The following is a 12,820-nucleotide window of genomic DNA, read 5'->3' as shown; positions in this document are numbered from 1 at the left end:
ATCAAAAGCATACCGGATATAAGCATAATCTATCAATACATTAAAAAAAAAAAAAAAAAACAGGATGCACCAGCAGAGAAGTACTAGGCGATTCTGGGGAGTGGGGAGGGACAGTTTGAGGGGGAGGCATTGGAAATTGTGATCATGTTTCATATTACACCCTAAATATGATGAAACATGGCCAAAAAAAGTAAACTAAGCGTTTAGAGGAAACCTTCACTTAAAGCAAATGCTCCCAATGCCGATTACCTTCTAAAAACAATCTAAAGCAATGATGGTCAACTTTCTTGGTTCAGGGAGCAAAAAGCGTGCCCCCTGAAATCCTTAAAGGGCTGCACAAAATATTCAGCGAATGTATTACTACAGAAAACAGTCAGAAGCTACAGATATGCTGCAGGAGATAGTGGGAGGCTGCAGATATGCTACCCGAGATGATCAGACTACACATGCTAAAAGAATTGTTGGAGAGTGGGGACCAGCTTCAGGAAATAGTCATACTGCAGAACCAGAACATGAGACTGCTAAAGATCACTGCCATTACATGTTTCCACATTTCCGCAGCCCACCTAAAGCCCCAGTGGTGGAGAGTGACTAGGTGTACCGGGAGCCACACATTAAGTCAGGACCTGCTGTATGATAGTGAACTGTAGTCTTAGCCTGGATTCCCGCCAGGCCATGCCCCCCATCAAATTTCACTTTGCCCACTGGAGCTTAAGCTTGATACACACTATATAACTTTTGTTGTTAGATTTCCTTTAGATTTACCTTGAACTATGTAGTGCAAGGGCCTGCCAGATTGCACACAAATTGAAAGTGTTTAGGTTTGACCTCATATCATACGATTTTGGAAAATCGAAAGAAAAAAAATTTTAAGAAAATTGTATAGTGTGTATCCAGCTTTACTCATGGGGATGGCCTCCTAAAGAGCTGTGTGAAGTTGGCACCCCATGTTTGTAAAACCTGAATAAATATATACCATTCGTTTGTGCCGCGTTTGTGCTGATTTGTGCCGCAAAAATGAGCGTTTGTGCCGGTTCGGTTTCTGAGATATTAAACATTCAATTTAATGCAAGCCCCGCCCACTTTGCACCCCATGTCCCTGAATTTTAAAAACAAACGCGCCATTCGTTTGTGCCGCATTTGTGCTGGTTTGTGCTGCAAAAATAAACGTTTGTGCCGCTTTGGTTGCGGAGATATTGTGTGTTATAGTTGCTGTAACCCCGCCCATTTTGCACCCCATGTTCCTGAATTTTAAAAACAAACGTGCCATTCGTTTGTGCCGCGTTTGTGCTGGTTTGTGCCACAAAAATAAACGTTTGTGCCGCTTTGGTTGCGGAGATATTGTGCGTTATAGTTGCTGTAACCCCGCCCATTTTGCACCCCATGTTCCTGAATTTTAAAAACAAACGCGCCATTCGTTTGTGCCGCATTTGTGCTGGTTTGTGCCACAAAAATAAACGTTTGTGCCGCTTTGGTTGCGGAGATATTGTGCGTTATAGTTGCTGTAACCCCGCCCATTTTGCACCCCATGTTCCTGAATTTTAAAAACAAACGTGCCATTCGTTTGTGCCGCGTTTGTGCTGGTTTGTGCCACAAAAATAAACATTTGTGCCGCTTTGGTTGCGGAGATATTGTGCGTTATAGTTGCTGTAACCCCGCCCATTTTGCACCCCATGTTCCTGAATTTTAAAAACAAACACGCCATACGTTTGTGCCGCGTTTGTGCTGGTTTGTGCCGCAAAAATAAAAGTTTGTGCCGCTTTGGTTGCGGAGATATTGTGCGTTATAGTTGCTGTAACCCCGCCCACTTTGCACCCCATGTTCCTGAATTTTAAAAACAAACGCGCCATTCGTTTGTGCCGCGTTTGTGCTGGTTTGTGTCGCAAAAATAAACGTTTGTGCAGCTTTGGTTGCGGAGATATTGTGCGTTATATGTTGTCAAACCACATTGACTTTACACCTTGTTATTAAAGCTTACATACAGAACCTAAACTCAGCTTGGGTTTCCTTAATGTAAAGCTCCTCCCACTGTACTGGCACTGCACTTCATATTGTACCCTGAAAAAGGCACCTCTGCCGGGTTAGCCCCCCCATATCAAAATTTTTGAAAAAATCTTATGCAGTTTGTTAGATCTTTGTTAGATCAGGTTAGATCAACCGTTGTTTGCGTTAGATCTCACACAGAAGAAGCGATATTAACAGTTATTTGCTGGGGGGGCTAACCCGTCATCAGCCCCCCCTTATCAAAAAATTGACCAGTTAGCTATTTTGGAAGCAATTTGTTGGATCCGGTATGATCAAGTGTTTTTAACGTTAGATCTCACATAATTAGAGACTGATTAAGTGATTAATGTGGGGGGGCTGGCCCCCCCTTATCAAATTTTCGGCCCAAAAATCATTCAGGCTAATAGATATTCGTTAGATCCGGTAAGATCAAGTGGTTTTAACGTTAGATCTCACATCATTTCAGAGATATTCCACATCAAAATAGAGATATTAGGTGGTACATATGGACGGGTTAGCCCCCCCCTTATCAAATTTTCGGGCCAAAAATCATTCAAGCTAATAGATATTGGTTAGATCCGGTAAGATCAAGTGGTTTTAACGTTAGATCTCACATCATTTCAGAGATATTCCACATCAAAATAGAGATATTAGGTGGTACATATGGACGGGCTGGCCCCCCCTTATATTCAGCGCAATGAAAATCACACCCAACTTTTGCTGCGGCGCAAAAACTTTTCCTCAGCTGCGGGGGCCCAACTTATGATCCTGCACACAAGCCCACTGCTTTCAGAAAATGCCCCTGACCTGAGCTCATCATTGCACATCCATTCCAGATGCTCGTATGTGACATCACATACATCCCATACATCACATACAAACACGTGGGCTGGATGCGAGAGGTGAATCAGCAGGATGAGTGTGCCAGGACAAGTAGATGTGTCTCATCTCTGCTTCCTTTTACCACTCTGCATATCACACATATCATAGATGAGAAGAGGGTACATTGGTGGGAAAAATGAGCAGGAGGGGTTTAGATGTGGGACAGAAGAACAGGAGGGTACAGCCGTGGGGCAGATGTGCAGGGGGGGTTCAGTTTTGGTGCAGATGAGAAGGAGGTTCAGTGGTGGGACAGAAAAGCAGGGGGGGTAGAACAGTGGGGCAAATGTGAAAGGAGGTGTATTGGTGGGACAGATGAGCAGGAGGTTACAGTGGTGGGGCAGGAGAACAGGGGGAACATAGGTGGGGCAGAAGAGCAGGGGGTACAGAGGTGAAACAGATAGGCAGGAGGTACATTAGTAAGGCAGATGAAAAAGCGGGTTACAGTGGTAGGGCAGATGAGAAGGTGATTCAGTAGTAGACAGAAGAGCATGGGAATATGGCGGTGGAGCAAATGTGCAGAGAGGTACAGTGGTGGGGCAGATGAGAAAAATGGTACATTGATGGGGTAGATGAGCAGGGGGGTTACAGTGGTGGGGCAGAAGAGCAAGGGGGTGCAGATGTGCAGAAGGTGCAGTGGTGGGAGGGATGCGAAGGGGGTTCAGCAGTGGGACAGAAAAGCAGGGGGGTACAGTGATGGGGCAGATGAGCGGGGGAGGGGTTTAGTGTTGGGCCAGATGAGAAGGGGGTTACAGTGGTGGGAAAATGAGCAGGAGGGGTTCAGTGTTGGGGCAGATGAGAAGGGGGTTTAGCGGTGGGACAGAAGAGCAGGGGGGGTACAGCGGTGGGGCAGATGTGAAAGGAGGTGCATTGGTGGACAGATGAGCAGGGGGTTACAGTGGTTGGGCAGAAGAGCAGGGAGAACAGAGGTGGGGCAGATGTACAGGGGGGTACAGTGGCGGGGCAGAGGAAAAAAGAGGTACATTAGTGGTACAGATGAGCAGGGGGTTACAGCGGTGGGGCAGAAGAGCAGGGGGAACAGAGGTGAGACAGATGTGCAGGAGGTACAGTGATGGGGCAGAAGAGAAAGGGGGTTACAGTGGTGGGGCAGATGAGAAAGGGGGTTACAGTGGTGGGGCAGATGAGAAAGGGGGTTACAGAGGTGGGGCAGATGAGAAAGGGGGTTTCAGTGGTGGGGCAGATGAGAAAGGGGTTTAGAGAGGTGGGACAGATGAGAAAGGGGGTTACAGTGGTGGGGCAGATGAGCAGATAAGTTCAGTGTTCAGATGAGAAGATGGTTCAGCAGTGAGACAGAAGAGCATGGGGGTACGGTGGTGGGGCAGATTTGCAGGGGGTTACAGTGGTGGGGCAGTTGAGCAGGGGGGTACAGTGGTGGGGCAGGAGAACAGGGGGAACATAGGTGGGGCAGAAGAGCAGGGGGTACAGAGGTGAAACAGATGGGCAGGAGGTACATTAGTAAGGCAGATGAAAAAGCGGGTTACAGTGGTAGGGCAGATGAGAAGGTGATTCAGTAGTAGACAGAAGAGCATGGGAATATGGCGGTGGAGCAAATGTGCAGAGAGGTACAGTGGTGGGGCAGATGAGAAAAATGGTACATTGATGGGGTAGATGAGCAGGGGGGTTACAGTGGTGGGGCAGAAGAGCAAGGGGGTACAGTGGTGGTGCAGATGTGCAGAAGGTGCAGTGGTGGGAGGGATGCGAAGGAGGTTCAGCAGTGGGACAGAAAAGCAGGGGGGTACAGTGATGGGGCAGATGAGCGGGGGAGGGGTTTAGTGTTGGGCCAGATGAGAAGGGGGTTACAGTGGTGGGAAAATGAGCAGGAGGGGTTCAGTGTTGGGGCAGATGAGAAGGGGGTTTAGCGGTGGGACAGAAGAGCAGGGGGGGTACAGCGGTGGGGCAGATGTGAAAGGAGGTGCATTGGTGGACAGATGAGCAGGGGGTTACAGTGGTTGGGCAGAAGAGCAGGGAGAACAGAGGTGGGGCAGATGTACAGGGGGGTACAGTGGCGGGGCAGAGGAAAAAAGAGGTACATTAGTGGTACAGATGAGCAGGGGGTTACAGCGGTGGGGCAGAAGAGCAGGGGGAACAGAGGTGAGACAGATGTGCAGGAGGTACAGTGATGGGGCAGAAGAGAAAGGGGGTTACAGTGGTGGGGCAGATGAGAAAGGGGGTTACAGTGGTGGGGCAGATGAGAAAGGGGGTTACAGAGGTGGGGCAGATGAGAAAGGGGGTTTCAGTGGTGGGGCAGATGAGAAAGGGGTTTAGAGAGGTGGGACAGATGAGAAAGGGGGTTACAGTGGTGGGGCAGATGAGCAGATAAGTTCAGTGTTCAGATGAGAAGATGGTTCAGCAGTGAGACAGAAGAGCATGGGGGTACGGTGGTGGGGCAGATTTGCAGGGGGTTACAGTGGTGGGGCAGTTGAGCAGGGGGGTACAGTGGTGGGGCAGATTTTCAGGTGATACAGTGATCTGAGGTGTGAAGGTGTATGAATTGGGGTTGATCTGAGGCGTGAGAGTGCAGGATGTTAATTTCTCACTACTAAAGTAGTTTACAGCATTTACTTTATAAAAAATCCTTTTCGTGATTGAGATTGTGAAGTTGACTTTTTTGTTATAAAATCGGCATGCTCAATTTCTTTGAAAACATTTTTCGGCACACTGCTCAAAAGGCTGCTTACCTCCTGGCCTATCAGTTTTTATTAAAGATGGAAAATGGGCTGTGGAGCAAGACCCGCTGTCTCCCAAAACTATTTTCTCATTTTCAATAATCAAAGAAGGTAAGAAAAAAAGGATGGAAAAGGTAAGAGGAGAGAAGGGGGGGGGAGGTAAGGCTGGGGGGGGGGGTGAAATGGCATTGGTTCAGGATAACTATGGTGAACGGGCTCCGGAACTTATCTGTGACATTAAGTCCCAAGAAGGGCAGTACCCTCTGCTGAAACTACAAACTGGTTCCATAGTCCCCAAGTTTTAGAGTATTTTTCCTGTTGGTGTTGTGCAGTGAGTACTAGATCTTCCATCTCATTTGGAATGGAGTTTTTATAGAGTTTGGCTCAGATGGAGGAGACATGTAGCAGGAAAAAGCTGGATCACCAGGAACCTTGTATTCCGTAAATTTTTGCGTGGTTTATCTGTCTCCCAGAAGTGGATCAATTTAGGGCACGACCAAAATATGTGAAGTCGTGTTCTTCCATCCCCCTGGCATCTCCAACATTGGTCAGTAGTTGCAGGGTGGGGTACCACCTTGTTAACAGTTTATAGTTGGTCTCTTTAATTTTCGTACAAACCGATGATTTCAACGAAAATCTGAGGACATGTTGTATCTGAGCAGATGTAAATGTACGCCCCAGCTTACTTTCCCATTTGTTCAAGAACGGTAAGTGTGGTTGTTCAGCCGGACAGTTCAAGAGGGCATATGTTTTGGATAGAGCCTGTGGAAGGGAACCCTCTTTGGAACAGTATGCTTCAAAGGACGTCAGGGGACGATTAAATCCCTGTGGATTAGGCAAAGTATTGAGAAAGTGTTGTAATTGTAGCGCTGTCCACAAGGAAAGTTTGAAGGGCTCATTAGCACTACTGTGGAAGGCCATTGGCCTCCCGTTAGGAAGTGGGATGCCTGGACCCTACCTGTTTGGCTTAGGGTCCGAAACATTTGCGGTTCCAGACCAAGGAGGAACCACGGTTTTTCTATGATAGGGAGCAATGGGGAATCAGGGAAGAAAGCCGGTTCTGTGTGCTGACCTGGGAGCATATGCGGAGTGTCGTACCCATTATGGGTTGTGACTTCAGCACAGGCGGTAGTTGGTCATAGCACCACAGAGCCCCTGGCAGCAGAATGTCAGTCTGGGCCTGTTCCAGTTGTGCCCACAATTTAGAGCAGCGATGCCAAAATTTATTAATTTTAAGCTACTGCCACAGGGGCCTAACTTCTCATATAAAATAACGAACTGTTATGTATTTATCATAGATTAAATAAAACATCTCACTGATCAAACAGCAACAAGCTTTTATCCCTACTTACATTGCGATTATTACTGATTTCTGCCATGTGCATGCTAGGTTTAATGCAATAATAACTTCATCTAACAATTATCTACTAACTTGGATGTTGTTATTGGCAAAGAATATGAAATCTCTGAAATGATGTGAGATCTTACGTTAAAATCTCTTGATCTTACCGGATCTAACGAATATCTATTAGCCTGAATGATTTTTGGCCAGAAAATTTGATAAGGGGGGCCAGCCCGTCCATATGTACCACCTAATATCTCTATTTTGATGTGGAATATCTCTGAAATGATGTGTGATCTAACGTTAAAACCACTTGATCTTACTGGATCTAACCAATATCTATTAGCCTGAATGATTTTTGGGCCGAAAATTTGATAAGGGGGGGCCAGCCCCCCCACATTAATCACTTAATCAGTCTCTAATTATGTGAGATCTAACGTTAAAAACACTTGATCATACCGGATCCAACAAATTGCTTCCAAAATAGCTAACTGTTTGGTCAATTTTTTGATAAGGGGGGGCTGATGACGAGTTAGCCCCCCCAGCAAATAACTGTTAATATCGCTTCTTCTGTGTGAGATCTAACGCAAACAACGGTTGATCTAACCTGATCTAACAAAGATCTAACAAACTGCATAAGATTTTTTCAAAAATTTTGATATGGGGGGGCTAACCCGGCAGAGGTGCCTTTTTCAGGGTACAATATGAAGTGCAGTGCCAGTACAGTGGGAGGAGCTTTACATTAAGGAAACCCAAGCTGAGTTTAGGTTCTGTATGTAAGCTTTAATAACAAGGTGTAAAGTCAATGTGGTTTGACAACATATAACGCACAATATCTCCGCAACCAAAGCTGCACAAACGTTTATTTTTGCGGCACAAACGCGGCACAAACGAATGGCACGTTTGTTTTTAAAATTCAGGAACATGGGGTGCAAAATGGGCGGGGTTGCAGCAACTATAACGCACAATATCTCCGCAACCAAAGCGGCACAAACGTTTATTTTTGCAGCACAAACCAGCACAAACGCGGCACAAACGAATGGCACGTTTGTTTTTAAAATTCAGGAACATGGGGTGCAAAATGGGCGGGGTTACAGCAACTATAACGCACAATATCTCCTCAACCAAAGCGGCACAAACTTTTATTTTTGCGGCACAAACACGCACAAACACGGCACAAACGAATGGCACGTTTGTTTTTAAAATTCAGGAACATGGGGTGTAATGTGGGCGGGGTTGCAGCAACTATAACGCACAATATCTCCGCAACCAAAGCGGCACAAACGTTTATTTTTGCGGCACAAACCAGCACAAACGCGGCACAAACGAATGGCACGTTTGTTTTTAAAATTCAGGAACATGGGGTGCAAAATGGGCGGGGTTACAGCAACTATAACGCACAATATCTCCTCAACCAAAGCGGCACAAACTTTTATTTTTGCGGCACAAACAAGCACAAACGCGGCACAAACGAATGGCACGTTTGTTTTTAAAATTCAGGAACATGGGGTGCAAAATGGGCGGGGTTACAGCAACTAGAACGCACAATATCTCCGCAACCAAAGCGGCACAAACATTTATTTTTGCGGCACAAACCAGCACAAACGCAGCACAAACGAATGGCACGTTTGTTTTTAAAATTCAGGGACATGGGGTGCAAAGTGGGTGGGGCTTGCATTGAATTGAATGTTTAATATCTCAGAAACCGAACCGGCACAAACGCTCATTTTTGCGGCACAAATCAGCACAAACGCGGCACAAACGAATGGTATTTTTTTATTCAGGTTTTACAAACATGGGGTGCCAACTTCACACAGCTCTCCTAAAGCCCCACTCTGAGAAAAAAACAGCTTTCTACTACCCCTCCCTCCCACCCCTTTCTAACCCATACTGCTAGACTTTTTCTCCTTACCTGGTGAAGCCAGCTGTATTTACGCAAGTCCCCCATCCAGGTACCTCAACACTGTTGGATGCAAGAGAACTCTATTCCAGTGCTGCAATGGTGCCCAAGGACCACCAGACTCCTTGAACCTAGGTTCACGCTTGTGGGATGTGGGAACCAGTGTAATTTCAGCACTGGTTCCCTCATCGCATCTCTCCCGCAGGCAGTTCACACTGCCCTCTGTGAACCGCTGCGGGTGTCAATACATTGTTAATGACACCCCCAGACTGCAGTGCGAACTCGCACAGGAATCGGATCGCATGGGTGAGAACACCCATGCGATCTGATTTCAGTGCGGGGGAAAACAAGCCCCTGCACTTTTCAAATCTAATGCAAGTTCAGCCATACAACTGTATGGCTGAACTCGCACTGCGCAGACATCGCATGTAATCGGCACCTGCGTTGCGGGTGCGAATCACATGATGCAATGTCTGAGATCGCATATGTTGTGAATCTAGACTCAAGCAGAACTAAAGCCATCAATTTAACAGTTTCCCAAAACAGTAAGGTCCCTTTCACACTGGGGCGGGGTCGGTGGTAAAGTGCCGCTATTTTTAGCAGCGCTTTACTGTCTTATTTTCGAAGGTATTTGGCTGCTAGCGGGGCGCTCTAAACGGCCGAGAAAGGGTTAAAACCACCCGCAAAGTGCTGCTGCAGCAGTGCTTTGCTGGCGGTATAGCCGCGCTGCCCATTCATTTCAATGGGCAGGAGCAGTGGAGGAGCGGTATACACACCGCTCCAAAGATGCTGCTAGCAGGACTTTTTTTACCATCTTGCCAGCGTGCCGCTCCAGTGTGAAAGCCCTCGGGGCTTTTCAGGGCGCATTGCAGGCACTATTTTTAGTGCTGTAGCGCCTGCAAAGTGCCCCAGTGTGAAAGGGGTCTTGTGTTCAAGACATGCCTTGAATAACTGTCACATTTGCTTGTGTTCTTAACCAAACTGTCAAGTCATCAAATGACTACAATAACTGATCTTTTGTGCAGCACCATGGCAACTGCAGATCAAATTGAAGTTAAGATGGCAACTTTAGACTAGGTTCACACTATTGTGATGTGGGAACCAGTGCAATTTCAGTTCGGGTATAAGCATCGCATGTCTCTGGCAGGCAGTTCAGACTGCCCTATGCGAACCGCTGCGGATGTCAATACAAAGTTAATGACACCCCCAGATAGGATCGCAATGCAAATTGTCAAAAGGTGCAGGAATCGCACCCATGCAATCCAATTCCAGGGTGGACCAAAAAAAAGGGTCCTGCGCCATTCTGGTCCGAATGCGATGCAAATTTAGCCATACAATCTGTAGGGCTGAATTTGCATCGCACGGACAGTGCGAATCGCATGCAATGTTTGGCATCGCGCTAGCGTGAACCCAGCCTTAAAGGTGGTAAAGAATAGTAGGGTTTAGTTCTATTTTAACATTCTCTCTGCTGATATAAGCCCTCTTCTGGATCCTGAAAGAGCCTGGGCATTAAAGACCACCTTTCTGCCATGCATATTATATATGTGAAACATGGTCGGCAAGAAATTTAAGTAAAAAGGGGCATTTTAGGTTTTTTGATTTTTTTTTTTTTTTTTTTTACAGCGATCAGTTACAGAGGGTTGGGAGCAGGGATAGCTTTATCTGGGAGAGGGGATTTAGAAATTTCTTGTGCCACATCTATTTTTCTGAGAAAGGTCTCTTAAAAAAGGTCAGAAAAAAGCATAAACGAGTAAAAAGATGGACAACACAGAAAAATAAATGGGGTAAAAAAAACTACTAGAACCCAGTCCAAGGAATATTTTCCTTTCACTGGCCTATGTAAGAACTGTAAAAAAACACAGACTACTGTCTGCAGGGGCCTTGTGACAATAATTGTCAAGGGACTGTATGTGGCCAGCGGGTTGAAGGTTGGTCACCAGGGTTCTGAAGACTTAGAAATCTGACATTAAAGAGGAAGTAAACTTCTATGGATTGTTTGCACCTATAGGTAACCCTATAAAAAGGCTTACCTATAGGTACTGTAAATATCTCCTAAACGTCCATTGTTTAGGAGATATTTACTTTATATGCAGCCGATGAAATCATTGGCGCACGTGCTCTGAAGGAACGGCCACCCGTGCCATTTCTTCAGAGCCCTGTGCCGTGACCAACATGCCCAGGATTGCCAGTCACACAGCCGTTGTCCGCGGACCCGAAAGGAAGACAGGCGAAGATGGATACGGCCTCCATCAGTGACGAGGGCTTCATTTGCATATAAGTTTCACATAGTATGCGACACATAGTAGCACATTATGCCTTTACTTTGCAGGTCAGGAAAAAAAAAGAGGCAACAGTTTAACTATCAAGATTTCTAAAGTGCAGAATTTGTTTTAACATCTTCAGGGTTCCCCCTTGAGTCTGGAACCCCATCAGCCACTTAGTCTACCCTTGTTGTATCTCTCTGTACTAATCCTGTAGATGAAGTAACTGGTTTAGATACATTTTAAGTGGTGGGGCAGACAGCATATTTCATGCAAAAATTTAAAATTCCCCAGTCAACTAGTTTGGTAAAAATTCTTATCCTGGCACTTGCAGTTTACAACTTTCAATACTCCTTCCCTGAACTTCTGGTCTTCACAGGAAAGAGTTAACAGCGCAGTCTCAAGTCAGTCTGTTAGCGTAGAGAATGGAGGAGCGCCTTGCCATTCTAGGCTATGGCGCTGCGTGTTTCTTTTGACTTTAATTATTACTAGCTATAACCTTTTCCTCAAATGAAATAGGAGTGTCCCTGGTAGACAAATGCTGACCCTCGGTACTTTATTCCAGACCCTTAGTACTTTAATCCAGTCAATCTGACATGTCTGCTTTACAGGAATGACCTGCTGCAAATCAGGCTGGAATACACACTCTGCATGATGGACCTACAGTAAATTGTGTGTTCCTGTTTCCTAGGTAGCAGGTGTAATGCTCCCTGACTTGAGCTATTTAGGCACATACCAGTCCAGTAATGTCTTGGCAAACAGTAGTGAGTTTATTTAGGCAATTTACAGGTGCTGTGTATAGTGCTTCAGAGATAACTGAAACTTCAACAAAACCTAACCATAGCTCTGCTCTTACTACACATCACTAGTCCAAACCTAATACTTGTCAGCCTACACATACAGTTCTTCAGTTCTCACCAACCTTTAGCTGTCTGATCCCCAGCTGAAAAGCAATGGTTGTGTCCCTCAGCCTAAATTGCTAGACAGGGAGAGGTGCAAAACCCAGAGTGGATCAGAGGTTTTGAAAGGTGTAAGACTGAGCCTGGGAGATGTGTAAATCCCAAACAGGACTTTTCCAGGATTCCCGGCAGGACACTCATGCTACACATGTGACAGTTAAATGTGATATCAGCTCTTCTTTCAAACCAATTCACTGTTGCATATTCCATCTTATATCATATTTCTATATTCTTCTTCTGTTTTGCTTTGACATATTGTATAATTAGGATTAACCACTTCAATACTTGGCACTCTTACCCCCTTCCTGCCCAGGCCAATTTTCAGCTTTCACTGCTGTCGTACTTTGACAACTGCGTGGTCATGCAATACTGTACCCAAATTTTTGTCATTCTTTTTTTTTAGACAAATAAAGCTTCCTTTTGTTGGTATTTAATCATCACTGGGGTTTTTATTTTTTGCTAAGCAAACGAAAAAAGACAGAATATTCTAGAAAAAACAAAACAAAAATGTTTTTCTTATTTTCAGTTACAAAAATGTGCACTGATGGGCACTGATGAGGCTGCACTGATGTGGCGACACAGATAAGCTGCACTGATGGGCACTGATGAAGCGGCACTGATGAGGCTGCACTGATGGGCACTGATGAAGCTGCACCGATGGGCACTGATGAGGCTGCACTGATGAGGTGACACAGATAAGCTGCACTGATGGGCACTGATGAAGCTGCACTGATGGGCACTGATGAGGCTGCACTGATGTGTCCAAAGGACACAGCGATTACAGAGTG

This window comes from Aquarana catesbeiana, linkage group LG02, assembly GCF_042186555.1.
Source record: "Aquarana catesbeiana isolate 2022-GZ linkage group LG02, ASM4218655v1, whole genome shotgun sequence".
In the NCBI taxonomy this organism is placed as follows: Eukaryota; Metazoa; Chordata; class Amphibia; order Anura; family Ranidae; genus Aquarana; species Aquarana catesbeiana.
The sequence above is the reverse complement of the archived record's forward strand: the minus strand, read 5'-3'. Positions refer to the sequence as shown.